This window comes from Vulpes vulpes, chromosome 7 (genome assembly GCF_048418805.1).
Source record: "Vulpes vulpes isolate BD-2025 chromosome 7, VulVul3, whole genome shotgun sequence".
In the NCBI taxonomy this organism is placed as follows: Eukaryota; Metazoa; Chordata; class Mammalia; order Carnivora; family Canidae; genus Vulpes; species Vulpes vulpes.
This window is the reverse complement of record NC_132786.1, coordinates 17617000-17629510: the sequence shown is the minus strand read 5'-3', so window position 1 is coordinate 17629510 and position 12511 is coordinate 17617000.

The following is a 12511-nucleotide window of genomic DNA, read 5'->3' as shown; positions in this document are numbered from 1 at the left end:
ACCCATGAGAGACACACACACATGCAGAGAGAGAGAGAGAGAGAGAGAGAGAGAGAGAGGCAGTGAAGCAGGCAAAGGAAGAAGCAGGTTCCCTGCAGGGAGCCCGACACAGGACTCAATCCCAGGATGCCAGGATCACCCTCCGAGACTAAGACAGATGCTCAGCTCTTGAGCCACCCTGGCATTCCAGGCACACGATTTTAATATCTCAGGAGAAATTTTTCTTTTTAAACTCAGATCTCAGTAGGAGGCCGTGCCATTTCTTTGTGATAACAGTTGTTTTAGATCCATATAGAAAAGCAGCAAAACCTAAGCTCCTAGCACTTAACAAATTTAACAATCTGCACCCCAACTGATCCTAGAATGCCATGAACATCACCTCAAGTGCTTATCTCTCCTTCTTTTCTTCAACTGGACATTTCCTGTTCATTATCTAGGATTGGCTGCACCATAATTTGCCTGAATCCTTATTTACGTGCATTAAAGTTGTCTCACATATTTCTCTAACTCTCATAAAAAATATCACCACGAATAGGCCTACAGGTATTGAGAATTGTGGGTATTGTTTCGTATCTTCCTGGTGTATGAATTTTTTTTTCAGCAGCATTCATCAACATCAGAAAGTCAAATTGTTGGAATCTCTCATACTGGGGATTTAACGCCCAGGAAAGGAGAATAAAAAGATCTGGCAAGAGAGCATAGACTATGGTAAGAATAGCAATGAAATTATGAATCCTAGATTCTGAAGTGGGTGAGGAGAGAAAACAAGATAACAGGAATCAGAATTAATAAGAAGAAAGTAAGAGTCAATGGTTGTAGGCCCCAGTGAAGGAGGAACTTCAGTGATTACAGTGTAAGTTCAGGAAGTAGTAGTCAGAAAATGCAATGTATGAGTACATGATTTCAGGGGAGGGATAATTCTTGGGTCCTGGAAAAGACCAGGTAGGCGACAAGCAGCTGAAGTTGAATGGATGGGTGGATATTATTGATAAAGAAATCAAAGGAGAAGCCAAAGCATTGAATCTACATGGACACTATGGATCCGATGGGATCATCTACATGGACACTGACATCACTCAAGATGAAGGACTCAAGGGGTCCCTGGGTTGCTCAGTGTATTGAGCATCTGCCTTTGCTCCAGATCATGATCCTGGAGTCCTGGTATCTAGCCTCATGTCAGACTCCACAACTAGTGGGAAATCTGCTTCTACTTCTCCCTCTGCCCCTACCCCAGCTTGTTTCTCTCTCTCTCTCTCTCTCTCTCTCTCTCTCTCTCTGGCTCTCTCAAGTAAATAAATATTTTGATGATGGACTCTAAGACGTTTAGATTATCGCTACTTTTTTTCCAGAAAAAAAAAAAAGAAGCATATCTAGATCTGGAGTGTCAGGGAAATGGTTAGTAGCAAAGTTTCTATGGAATTAGAGACTTTCAGATGAGGAAGAGGAATAATGGTTTGAAGGAGTCAGAAGAAACAAGGAAAATACTCTACATCCCCACCTCGAAGAAGAACGGTACAGTTTGGCAGGAACGGTCCCTCTTTAAGATATATACAAAGGAAGCAGTATTTTCATGGAAAATCCAGGTTACAGTTCAAGCCAGGAGATTCAAGACAGGAAATCAAGAAACCGTCTGAGGAAACAGGAAGTTTTCCAGGCATGCAGCTGGACCTCTTAAGGAATGCAATGGATGGTTGGCTGAAGTACGCAAGGATATGGATATTGGGCCAAGGAAGCACAAGCAGAATATGATGGGGATAAGAGTACAGGACAGAATACAGGACCAAAGGGGCTGATGATTTGGGTGATGGTCAAAAAACCCAAGAATAATAAGCAGAGAGAACTGCTACATCAGACAAGGGGAAGGGCAAGGACACAAGAAAAAAAAAGGGGGGGGGCATCTGCATGCAGTTGGGCATCTCAGGTAGTGAGCGAGGAAGGAAGCCCAAATGTAGGTACTGAGCACTCGGGAGCTGTTGGCTTCAGTCCTATTTCTGGCTCCAGGGGAGGGTCAGGCAACACACCAAGGAACCCCGGGAACCAAGAAGAAAGCTACACCGTCAAGTCCTGTTCCAAAGCATCCCCACAAGATCCTGTCCGGAAACATGGGGGAGGCTCAGCTGACAGTACTCAGTGCATTCTAGGTGGAGGAGGCTGAGCAGCCCTGGGATCAGCGTGGGGGGGGTTCTGTCACAGGCTGTGCGTGGAGGGGGCTGCGGGCCCAGAAGCGTGACTCCAGCAGGGCAAGTCTGGGAGTACAGGGTACCAGGGATACAGCGCAAGGTCCGTCGGCTCCCCCCGGGTGAGGCAGAAGCCAGGAGGGCACAGGACAGCAAGGACCCTCCTGTGTCCAGGTGGAAAAAAAAATTATTGACCAAGCAGCCCTGGAAATTTCCATGCGAAGTCAAGGGATCTACAGTATACAGAATCAGGATACTCCCCCTTGTTTTTTGTTTTTTGATTTCTGTTGCTTCCCCCCCTTTTTTTTCTTCTCTTTTTTCCTTTCTTTTTTCCCTTTTTTTTTCCTTTTTCTTTTCTTATATTCTCTCTTTCTCTCCTTTTCCCAATTCAACTTTTTTTTGGCCATTCTGTACTGAGCAAAATGACTAGAAGGAAAAACTCACTTCAAAAGAAAAAATCAGAAACAGTCTTCTCTCCTACAGAGTTACAAAAAACGGATTACAATTCAATGTCAGAAAGCCAATTAAGAAGCTCTATTGTAAAGCTACTGGTGGCTCTAGAAAAAAGCATAAAGACTCAAGAGACTTCATGACTGCAGAATTTAGATCTAATCAGGCAGAAATTAAAAATCAATTAAATGAGATGCAATCCAAACTAGAGGTCCTAACGACAAGGGTTAATGAGGTGGAAGAACAAGTGAGTGACATAGAAGACAAGTTGATGGCAAAGAGGGAAACTGAGGAAAAAGAGACAAACAATTAAAAGATCATGAGGATAGATTAAGGGAAATAAATGACAGTCTGAGGAAGAAAAATCTACATTTAATTGGGGTTCCTGAAGGCCTGAAAGGGACAGAGGTCCAGAATATGTATTTGAACAATCATAGCTGAAAACTTTCCTAATCTGGGAAGAGAAACAGGTATTCAGATCCAGAAAATAGAGAGAACTGCCCCCTAAAATCAATAAAAATCAGTCAACACCTCAACAATTAAGAGTGCAGCGTGCAAATTCGAAAGATAAAGAGAAGATCCTTAAAGCAGCAAGACAACTTTTATGGGGAGAAATATTAGATTAACAGCAGACCTCTCCACAGAGACCTGACAGGCCAGAAAGGGCTGACAGGATATATTCAGGGTCCTAAATAAGAAGATCATGCAGCCAAGAATACTTTATCCAGGAATGCTCTCATTCAGAATAGAAGGAGAGATGAAGAGCTTCCAAGATAGGCAGGAACTGAAAGAATATGTGACCACCAAACCAGCTCTGCAAGAAATTTTAAGGGAGACTCACAAAATTCCTCTTTAAGAGGAAGTCCAATGGAACAATCCACAAAAATAGGGACTGAATAGGTATCATGATGACACTAAAATCATATCTTTCAATAGTAACTCTGAATGTGAATGGGCTTAATGACCCCATCAAAGGCGCAGGGTTTCAGACTGGATAAAAAAGCAGGACCCATCTATTTGCTGTCTACAAGAGACTCATTTTAGACAGAAGGACACCTACAGCCTGAAAATAAAAGGTTGGAGAACCATGTACCATTCAAATGGTCCTCAAAGAAAGCAGAGGTGGCCATCCTCATATAGAGAAACTAAAGTTTATCCCGAAGACTGTAGTGAGCGAGGGACACTATATCATACTTAAAGGACCTATCCAAGAAGATCACTTAACAATCATCAATATATATGCCCCGAATGTGGGAGCTGCCAAATATAATAATCAATTAATAACAAAGTTAAGACATACTTAGATAACAATACACTTATACTTGATGACTTCAATGTAGCACTTTCTACACTCGAAAGTTCGTCTAAGCACATCTCCAAAGAAACGAGAGCTGTAAATAATACACGGGCCAGATGGATTTCACAGATATCTACAGAACTTTACATCCAAACGCAACTGAATACACATTCTTCTCAAGTGCACATGGAACTTTCTCCAGAAGAGACCACATTATGGGTCACAAATCAGGTCTTAACTGATACCAAAAGATTGGGATCATCCCCTGCATATTCTCAGACCATAATGCCTTGTAATTAGAACTAAATCACAAGAAGAAGTTTGGAAGGATTTCAAACACGTGGAGGTTAAGAACCATCCTGCTAAAAGGTGAAAGGGTCAACCAGGAAATTAAGGAAGAATTAAAAGGATTCATGGAAACTAATGAAGATACAACCATTCAAAATATTTGGGATACAGCAAAAGCAGTTCTGAGGGGAAAATACATCACAATACAAGCAGCCATCCAAAAACTGGAAAGAACTCAAATACAAAAGGTAACCTTGCACCTAAAGGAGCTAGAGAAAAAACAGCAAACAGATCCTATTCCAAGCAAAAGAAGTTAATAAAGATTCAAGCAGAACTCAGTGAATATAGAGACCAGAAAAACTGTGGAACAGATCAACAAAACCAGGAATTGGTTCTCTGAAAGAATTAATAAGATCGATAAACCATGAGCCAGCCTTATTAAAAAGAAGAGAGAGTAGACTCAAGTTAATAAAATCATGAATGAGACAGGAGAGATCACTACCAACACGAAGGAGATTCAAATGATTTTATGAACATATTATGAGCAGCTATACGCCAATAAATTAGGCAATCTACAAGAAATGGACACATTTCTGGAAAACCACAAACTACCAAAACTGGAACAGAACAAATAGAAAACCTGAACAGGCCAATAACGAGGGAGGAAATTGAAGCAGTCATCAAAAACCTCCCAAGACACAAAAGTCCAGGGCCAGATGGCTTCCCTGGGGAATGCCATCAAACGTTTAAAGAAGAAATCATACCTCTTCTATTATGGTTGTTCGAAAAGATAGAAAGAGATGGAATACTTCCAAACTCGTTCTTTCAGGCCAGCATCACCTTAATCCCAAAACCAAAAACCCCACCAAAAAGGAGAATTTTAGACCGATATTTCTTTTTTTTAAAAAGATTTTATTTATTTATTCTTGAGAGATAGAAGGAGAGACAGAGCCAAAGACACAGGCAGAGACAGAGCCAGAGACACAGGCAGAGGGAGAAGCAGGCTCCATGCACCGGGAGCCCAACGTGGGATTTGATCCCGGGTCTCCAGGATCGCGCCCTGGGCCAAAGGCAGGCGCCAAACCGCTGCGCCACCCAGGGATCCCCTAGACCAATATTTCTGATAAACATAGACCCAAAAATTCTCAGCAAGGTATTAGCCAGTAGGATACAACAATACATTAAGAAGATTATTCACCATGACCAAGTAGGATTTATCCCTGTGCTTCAAGGCTGGTTCAACACTCGTAAAACAATCAATGTGATTGATCATATCAACAAGAGAAAAAACAAGAACCATATGATCCTCTCAAGAGATGCAGAGAAAGCCTTTGACAAAATACAGCATCCATTCCTGATCAAAACTCTTCAGAGTGTAGGGATAGAGGGAACATTCCTCAGCATCTTAAAAGCCGTCTACAAAAGCCCACAGCAAATATAATTCTTAATGGGGAAGCACTGGGGGCCTTTCCCCTAAGATCAGGAACAAGATAGGGATGTCCATTCTCACCATATTCAACATAGTACTGGAAGTCCTAGCCTCAGCAATCAGACAACAAAAAGAAATAAAGGGCATTCAAATCAGCAAAGTCAAACTCTCCCTCTTCGCAGATGACATGATACTCTACATAGAAAACCCAGAAGACTCCACCCCAAGATTGCTAGAACTCATACAGCAATTTGGCAGTGTGGCAGGGTACAAAAGCAATGCCCAGAAATCAGTGGCCTTTCTAGACGTTAACAATGAGACTGAAGAAAGAGAAATTAAGGAGTCAACCCCATTTACAATGGCACCCAAAAGCATGCACTACCTAGGAATAAACCTAACCAAAGAGGTAAAGATCTCTACCCAAAAAATGACAGAACACTTCTGAAAGAGACTGAGGAAGACACAAAGAGATGGAAAAATATTCCATGCTCATGGATTCGAAGAATATTGGGAAAATGTCAACATGACACAGGGCAATTTACACACTTAATGCAATCCCTCTCAAAATACCAAGGAGTTTCTTCAGAGAGTTGGAACAAATTATTTTAAGATTTGTGTGGAATCAGAAAAGACCGTGAATGGCCAGGGGAATATTAGAAAAGAAAATGACAGCTGGGGGCAATACAATGCCGGATTTCAGGTTGTGCAACAAAGCTGTGCTCACCAAGTCGGTGTGGTATAGGCACAAAAGGAGACACATAGTTCAATGGAACAGAATAGAGAATCCAAAAGTGGACCCTCAACTCGATGGTCAACTAATATTCGACAGAGAAGGAAAGACTATCCACTGGAAGAAAGACAGTCTCTTCAATAAATGGTGCTGGGAACATTGGACAGCCACATGCAGAATAATGAAACTGGATCACTCTCTCACACCATACACAAAGATAAATGGATGAAAGATCTAAATGTGAGGCAAGAATCCATCAAAATCCCAGAGGAAAACACAGGCAACACCCTTTTCAAACGTGGCCACAGTAGCTTCTTGAAGATTCATCGATGAAGGCAAGAGAAACAAAAGCAAAAATGAACTACTGGGACTTCATCAAGATAAGAAGCTTTTGCACAGCAAAAGATACCGTCAACAAAACTCAAAGACAGCCTACAGAATGGGAGAAGATATTTGCGAATGACATATCAGATAAAGGGCAAGTATACAAGGTCTAAAAAGCACTTATTCAACTCAACAGCAAAGAAACAAACAATACAATCATGAAATGGGCAAAAGATATAAGCAGAAATCTCACAGAGGAAGACATAGACGTGGCCAACAAGCACATGAGAAAATGCTCCGCATCACTGGCCATCAGGGAAATACAGATCAAAACCACAAGGAGATCCCACCTCACACCATGAGAATGGGGAAAATTAACAAGGCAGGAAACCACAAATGTTGGAGAGGATGTGGGAAAGGGGAACCCTCCTGCACTGTTGGTGGGAATGTGAACTGGTACAGCCACTCTGGAAAACTCTGTGGAGGATCCCCAGAGTTAAAAATGGATCTGCCTTATGACCCAGCAATTGCACTGCTGGGGATTTACCCCAAAGATACAGATGCAATGAAATGCCGGGACACCTGCACCCTGATGTTTCTAGCAGCAATGTCCACAGTAGCCAAACTGTGGAAGGAGCCTTGGTTTCCATCGAAAGATGAATGGATAAGGAGGGTGTGGTCCCTGTATACAATGGAATATTCCTCAGCCATTAGAAACGACAAACACCCACCATTTGCTTCGACATGGATGGAACCGGAGGGTATTCTGCTGAGTGAAATAAGACAATCGGAGAAGGACAAACCTTATATTGTCTCAATCATTTGGGGACTATAAAAAATAGTGAAAGGGAATAAAGGGGATAGGAGAAAAAAATGAGTGGGAAATATCAGGGAGGGAGACAGAACATGAGAGACTCCTAACTCTGGGAAACGAACTAGGGGTGGTGGAAGGGGAGGTGGGTGAGGGGTGGGGGTGACTAGGTGATGGGCACGGAGGGGGGCACTTGATGGGATGAGCACTGGGTGTTATGCTATATGTTGGCAAATTGAACACCAATAAAATATAAATTTATAAATAAAAAAATTTTTTTCAAAATGAAATCAATATGGTAAGAATTCTGGGGTCTCAACCGGAATTTATCTGAGTCCAAATATCTTAAGATCTCTTTTGGGGAACTACTTTTATTTTCAGACAGCCTGTGGCCGATCTCAGATGGAAGTGCGATAGCTCCCAGGACCAATAATTTGTCAAGTGCCAAAACCTGTGCAATGCAATGGCATTCTGTCTTCTGCCAGCCTATTATTTGAAGCATATGAGTCTCCTGTCAGAACCTCCAGATCTGCACTGAATGTGATCCAGTATTTCCTGACAGTCTATGTGAGATATAGGATTTTGGAGGGAAACCGTCTAGGATCTGTCAAACACTCTTGTTTTCCTAGATTTTCTAATCTTTATCACCAGAAAGCAATGTGCCTGGAGCATATTTTCCAAAATCTCCTGGGTATGTATAAACTATCTTCTGTTAGCCTTGTTGCAAAAGTTAGCTGAGGGTATTCTAAAAGACATGGTCTTGGAAAGTGTATTTATCTGCAGATGATGTACCGCATCTTCCAGTTTACTTCTTACAGAACTAAGTGGAAGAGATAAAAGAACTGCCCCTTAACGTCATTCATACTAGGATTCAAATTCAAGAAAAAAATAGAGTCGGGGAAGGGGGAATAAGCTGTCGATGATAGTCCTGGCTACACCCTTCATTGACTGATTAATATTTTTTTTTTAAATTTTTATTTATTTATGATAGGCACACAGTGAGAGAGAGAGAAGCAGAGACATAGGCAGAGGGAGAAGCAGGCTCCATGCACCGGGAGCCCGACGTGGGATTCGATCCCGGGTCTCCAGGATCGCGCCCCGGGCCAAAGACAGGCGCCAAACCGCTGCGCCACCCAGGGATCCCTCATTGACTGATTAAATAAATCATTTTGCTGTATCGACTGATGTCAGACTTAGTGGTAGTAGGTCCAGCCACACAGTGACAAATGGGATAGGCTGCAGAGGCCAACAGCACTAGATTGTTCCCTGATCGAAGGAGAGCCCCTGATTAGAAGAACTGTGGCCCTTACGGACTGGCAAGGGAGATATATGGTAGCCTACACTAAGGTCTGTCCATTAAGGGCAAAAAAAAAAAAAAAAAGCTTTTTATCTCAAAAGATTTATTTTTTAGAGAGACAGAAAAATAGATAGAGAGCATGAGGGGGAGAGGGAGGAGGAGAGAACCTCAAGCAGATGTCCCACTGAGCTCAGAGCCTGATTTGGGGCTTGATCCCAGGACCCCAAAATTGTGACCCAAGCAGAAACCAAGAGTCGGTTGCTCAACCCACTAAGCTACCCAGGGACCTCAAAAATTAAATTTTAACCCTGGGATTCCAATCTGAAGGATAGACCATGGAACCTAATTCAAGTCATCATTTTCTCAATTCTTTTAGGAGGGTCGATAGCTAATGTCCTAGAAGCATAGGGGAGAAATTAAGTCATTGCTTATGATGCAGGTGTGGGGGCATGAGGGCTTAATTTTCTCATGAAATCCTGGTTGAGGAATTAGAATGAAAAAATATGAAATTATCCAAACGGTCACTGGAAAGTTAGAAGCGAAACACATGATGAGACAGAAATACTACTTACTGCGGACTAGGACCTGTTCTAAGTGCAATACGTGTGTTAACTCATTTAATCCTAGCAAGTGGTTTCATTATTGTCCTATTCATTGATGGGAAACCAAGGCACAAAGTGGTTGAATAACTTGTTTGAAGCTAATAACTGGTAAAACTGGGGTTTACACCCAGGACCTATGGATTTAGGGACTGAGGTGTGTAACCTGAAGAGTAGCTGAGCCATATGAGTGGCAGGAGTGGGTCTTTGTCCGAGCATGGGGAGAGGTAACCTGCCATTGGCCACAAGTGTCCCTAAATGTACTCCTTGTACCTACAAGAAATGCAAAGTCCTGACCGCCCTCTATCTGGGGCCACCCCTCAGGATTGTATTTGTCCTGAGTAACTTTGAGGGATGAGGAGACGTTTCCTCCTAGACACAGAGCCGGCCTGTCTGCTCTTGCTCTAAAACTCAGTTTTCCTCTCTGGGAACACACTCATGAGTGTACAGGCTGCATGCTGAGGTCTTTGCAAAGTTCCTGTGGAACGAGGTAGGCATGAGAACCAACATGAACCGACCTGAAGCTCTGGATGCTTCTGCCATGGGTAACCAAGTCTTAGGCCACTGACCCAGAAGCCTTGTGTCTTCTGCTGGCATCTGTGAAACAGGAACAGGCTAGCTTGTCACCTTCAGGTAGCGAAAAATCCCAAACCATGCTGTTTCTGACACACAGATGGCAGTTATAGAGCAGAGGGACTATGCTCACCTCTGAGCTTCCTTCCCTACTCACCATCCATGGGTCCAAGGGAGCATCATCCCAGTTCTCAGCGATATGGACAGAGATGGGATGCAGAAAGTACAGTGAGGCCGCAGGAAGTTAACAGAGACAAACACATTTTTCTTAAAGTGGTTCTGCTGTTTATGAACAAAACGGCAGGAAGCACACTGGAAGTGTGTGTGCTTCCTTTCATAGTTCCCAGCAAAAGTGACCTCATCCCGGTGATTTTTTGATTCCCTTCTATTTTCATCTCTCATTTTTATGCCTTCTCTATACTTCATCACGGGTCAGAAAGTTTATAGTCATACAAAATCATTTTTCCCCTTGTTTTTTGCAAGATCATGCCGAAACTCAGTGACCCAGGACAAAGCTAGTTTTTAGATAAATCCCTCCCTCCGACATCACTTTATGTAGTCCTGCTCAGTAAGCAATCTAGGCTCTGGAAGGTATTACCATTTCGCTAAATCTATTAAGTTTCCACTGCTAAGAGACATCTTTACTATACAACATGTCAGTTACACTCAACCCAGAATTCTTTCCTCGAATCCCCACTGTGTGAAATACATGAAGTACCCTCTTCCTCTTTTCTTCTTCTCCTCCTCCTCCTCCTTCTTCTTTTTTGAACCTTCTCTTGACTTTTTCAGTTAACTGGGAAGGAGTTCAACTGTTTTTGCACTTTTCTCAAGCCACCAAGAGTGACAAGTGTTACAAATGTCGACTTTTTTCCCCCCTTGTAATGATAAGAATTCATAAATAGTTGAGAAAAGTTGGTGAGATTTCCAGGATAGGGCACTTGGAGGAAACCAAACTCGGAACACTACATTTTTTTTTCAGGTTGAATTTGCCCTTCGGTCAAAATACAAACTTCTCTTAACATGAGCTGAGGTTATTTACCTGAAAAAATCCTACTTCTGAAAGATACCAATGCAGCTAGAAGGGGACATCCATCATTTATATAATTACAACTTATTATTTCCCTTTACATGTTATCCTCTGAAATAATGAGCCCTGCTTTGGAAACAACCTCCTAGAATCCTTTTCAGGAAATCTTGACCCCCACCCCCATATCACAGGTGGGACAGTTAAATCAAAGTGTCTTTACATAGTGATATTTTTCAATGACTCAATTGAGAGTCATAGAGAATCACCCAAGTAACAATCAAAACCTCACATTTAATGTTTAACACATGTTAAAACATTGCAATGTTTTATGTTAATACACTTAAAACATGTTAGGATTATATTCTAAATTGACAGTTGCTCAGCACCTATTAACATTTTGGTTGTGAACAAAATACTTTCAGAGGATTGACTGACAGGTATGTATTTCATTCTTTTCTACTGGTTTTAAAATCTATTCTTGCAAATAATTGACTCTACCTCAGCTCCCAGCCAGAGTCAGACAGTTTATGTTATTTTAATTTCAGTTCCATGGACTGGTTTGCCCTGGCTCTTGCCCACTAATGACTAGCTTTTCTTTTTTTTTTTTTAATTTTTATTTATTTATGATAGTCACACACACACACAGAGAGAGAGAGAGAGGCAGAGACACAGGCAGAGGGAGAAGCAGGCTCCATGCACTGGGAGCCTGACGTGGGATTCGATCCCGGGTCTCCAGGATCGCGACCTGGGCCAAAGGCAGGCGCCAAACTGCTGCGCCACCCAGGGTTCCCATGACTAGCTTTTCTTCCTGATGGCCAGCTATTCTGATCTATAGACATCGGTCTTATACTAGTTGCAGCCCTACATAGAAGCAGCCTACCTAGAATTTTCTGTTAGCTCCTAAAATTGCTTTAAGTTGTAATCCTTACAGAAAACTGTGGAGGCGGAGAAAATAAGGCCATTCCACGTTAAGTTCAGCGTTAGCACAGGTACGGCCATCCCAGGCCCTGGGAATCAGAGCTGAACTTGACATTACTTCAGTTACAGGAAAAAAAACCCAGCTTACAGCTTAATGCCCTAGAAAGGCCCATATTAGAATGAGAACAGAGCTCAAGGCCCTTGAAAGCCCCATATCAGAATGTAAACAGAACTTGAAAAATTCTTCCACCCCTTCTGGAGGTCCCCTAGACCAGCCCATAAAACTAAGCTGGAACCCACCTCGGGGTCCAAGTCCCTGCTCCCGTGTCGGGTATACTTGGACCCAAGCTCGAACTTCTAAATAAACCCTCGTGTGTTTGCTTTGGTGTCGGCTCCTTGGTGGTTTCTCGGATATGAAATCTTGGGCACAACAAAAACCACTTATGTGATGTCAATATCTGTATCAATAAATCGCTTTTTCTATCAAGAAAAAAAAATCTATCCTGAAGTTACAGCATCAAAGACACGTGTCTGAATGGCCTCAATTGGACCCAGTCACCCTCCTCAAAATATACTTTGATTTAATACTAT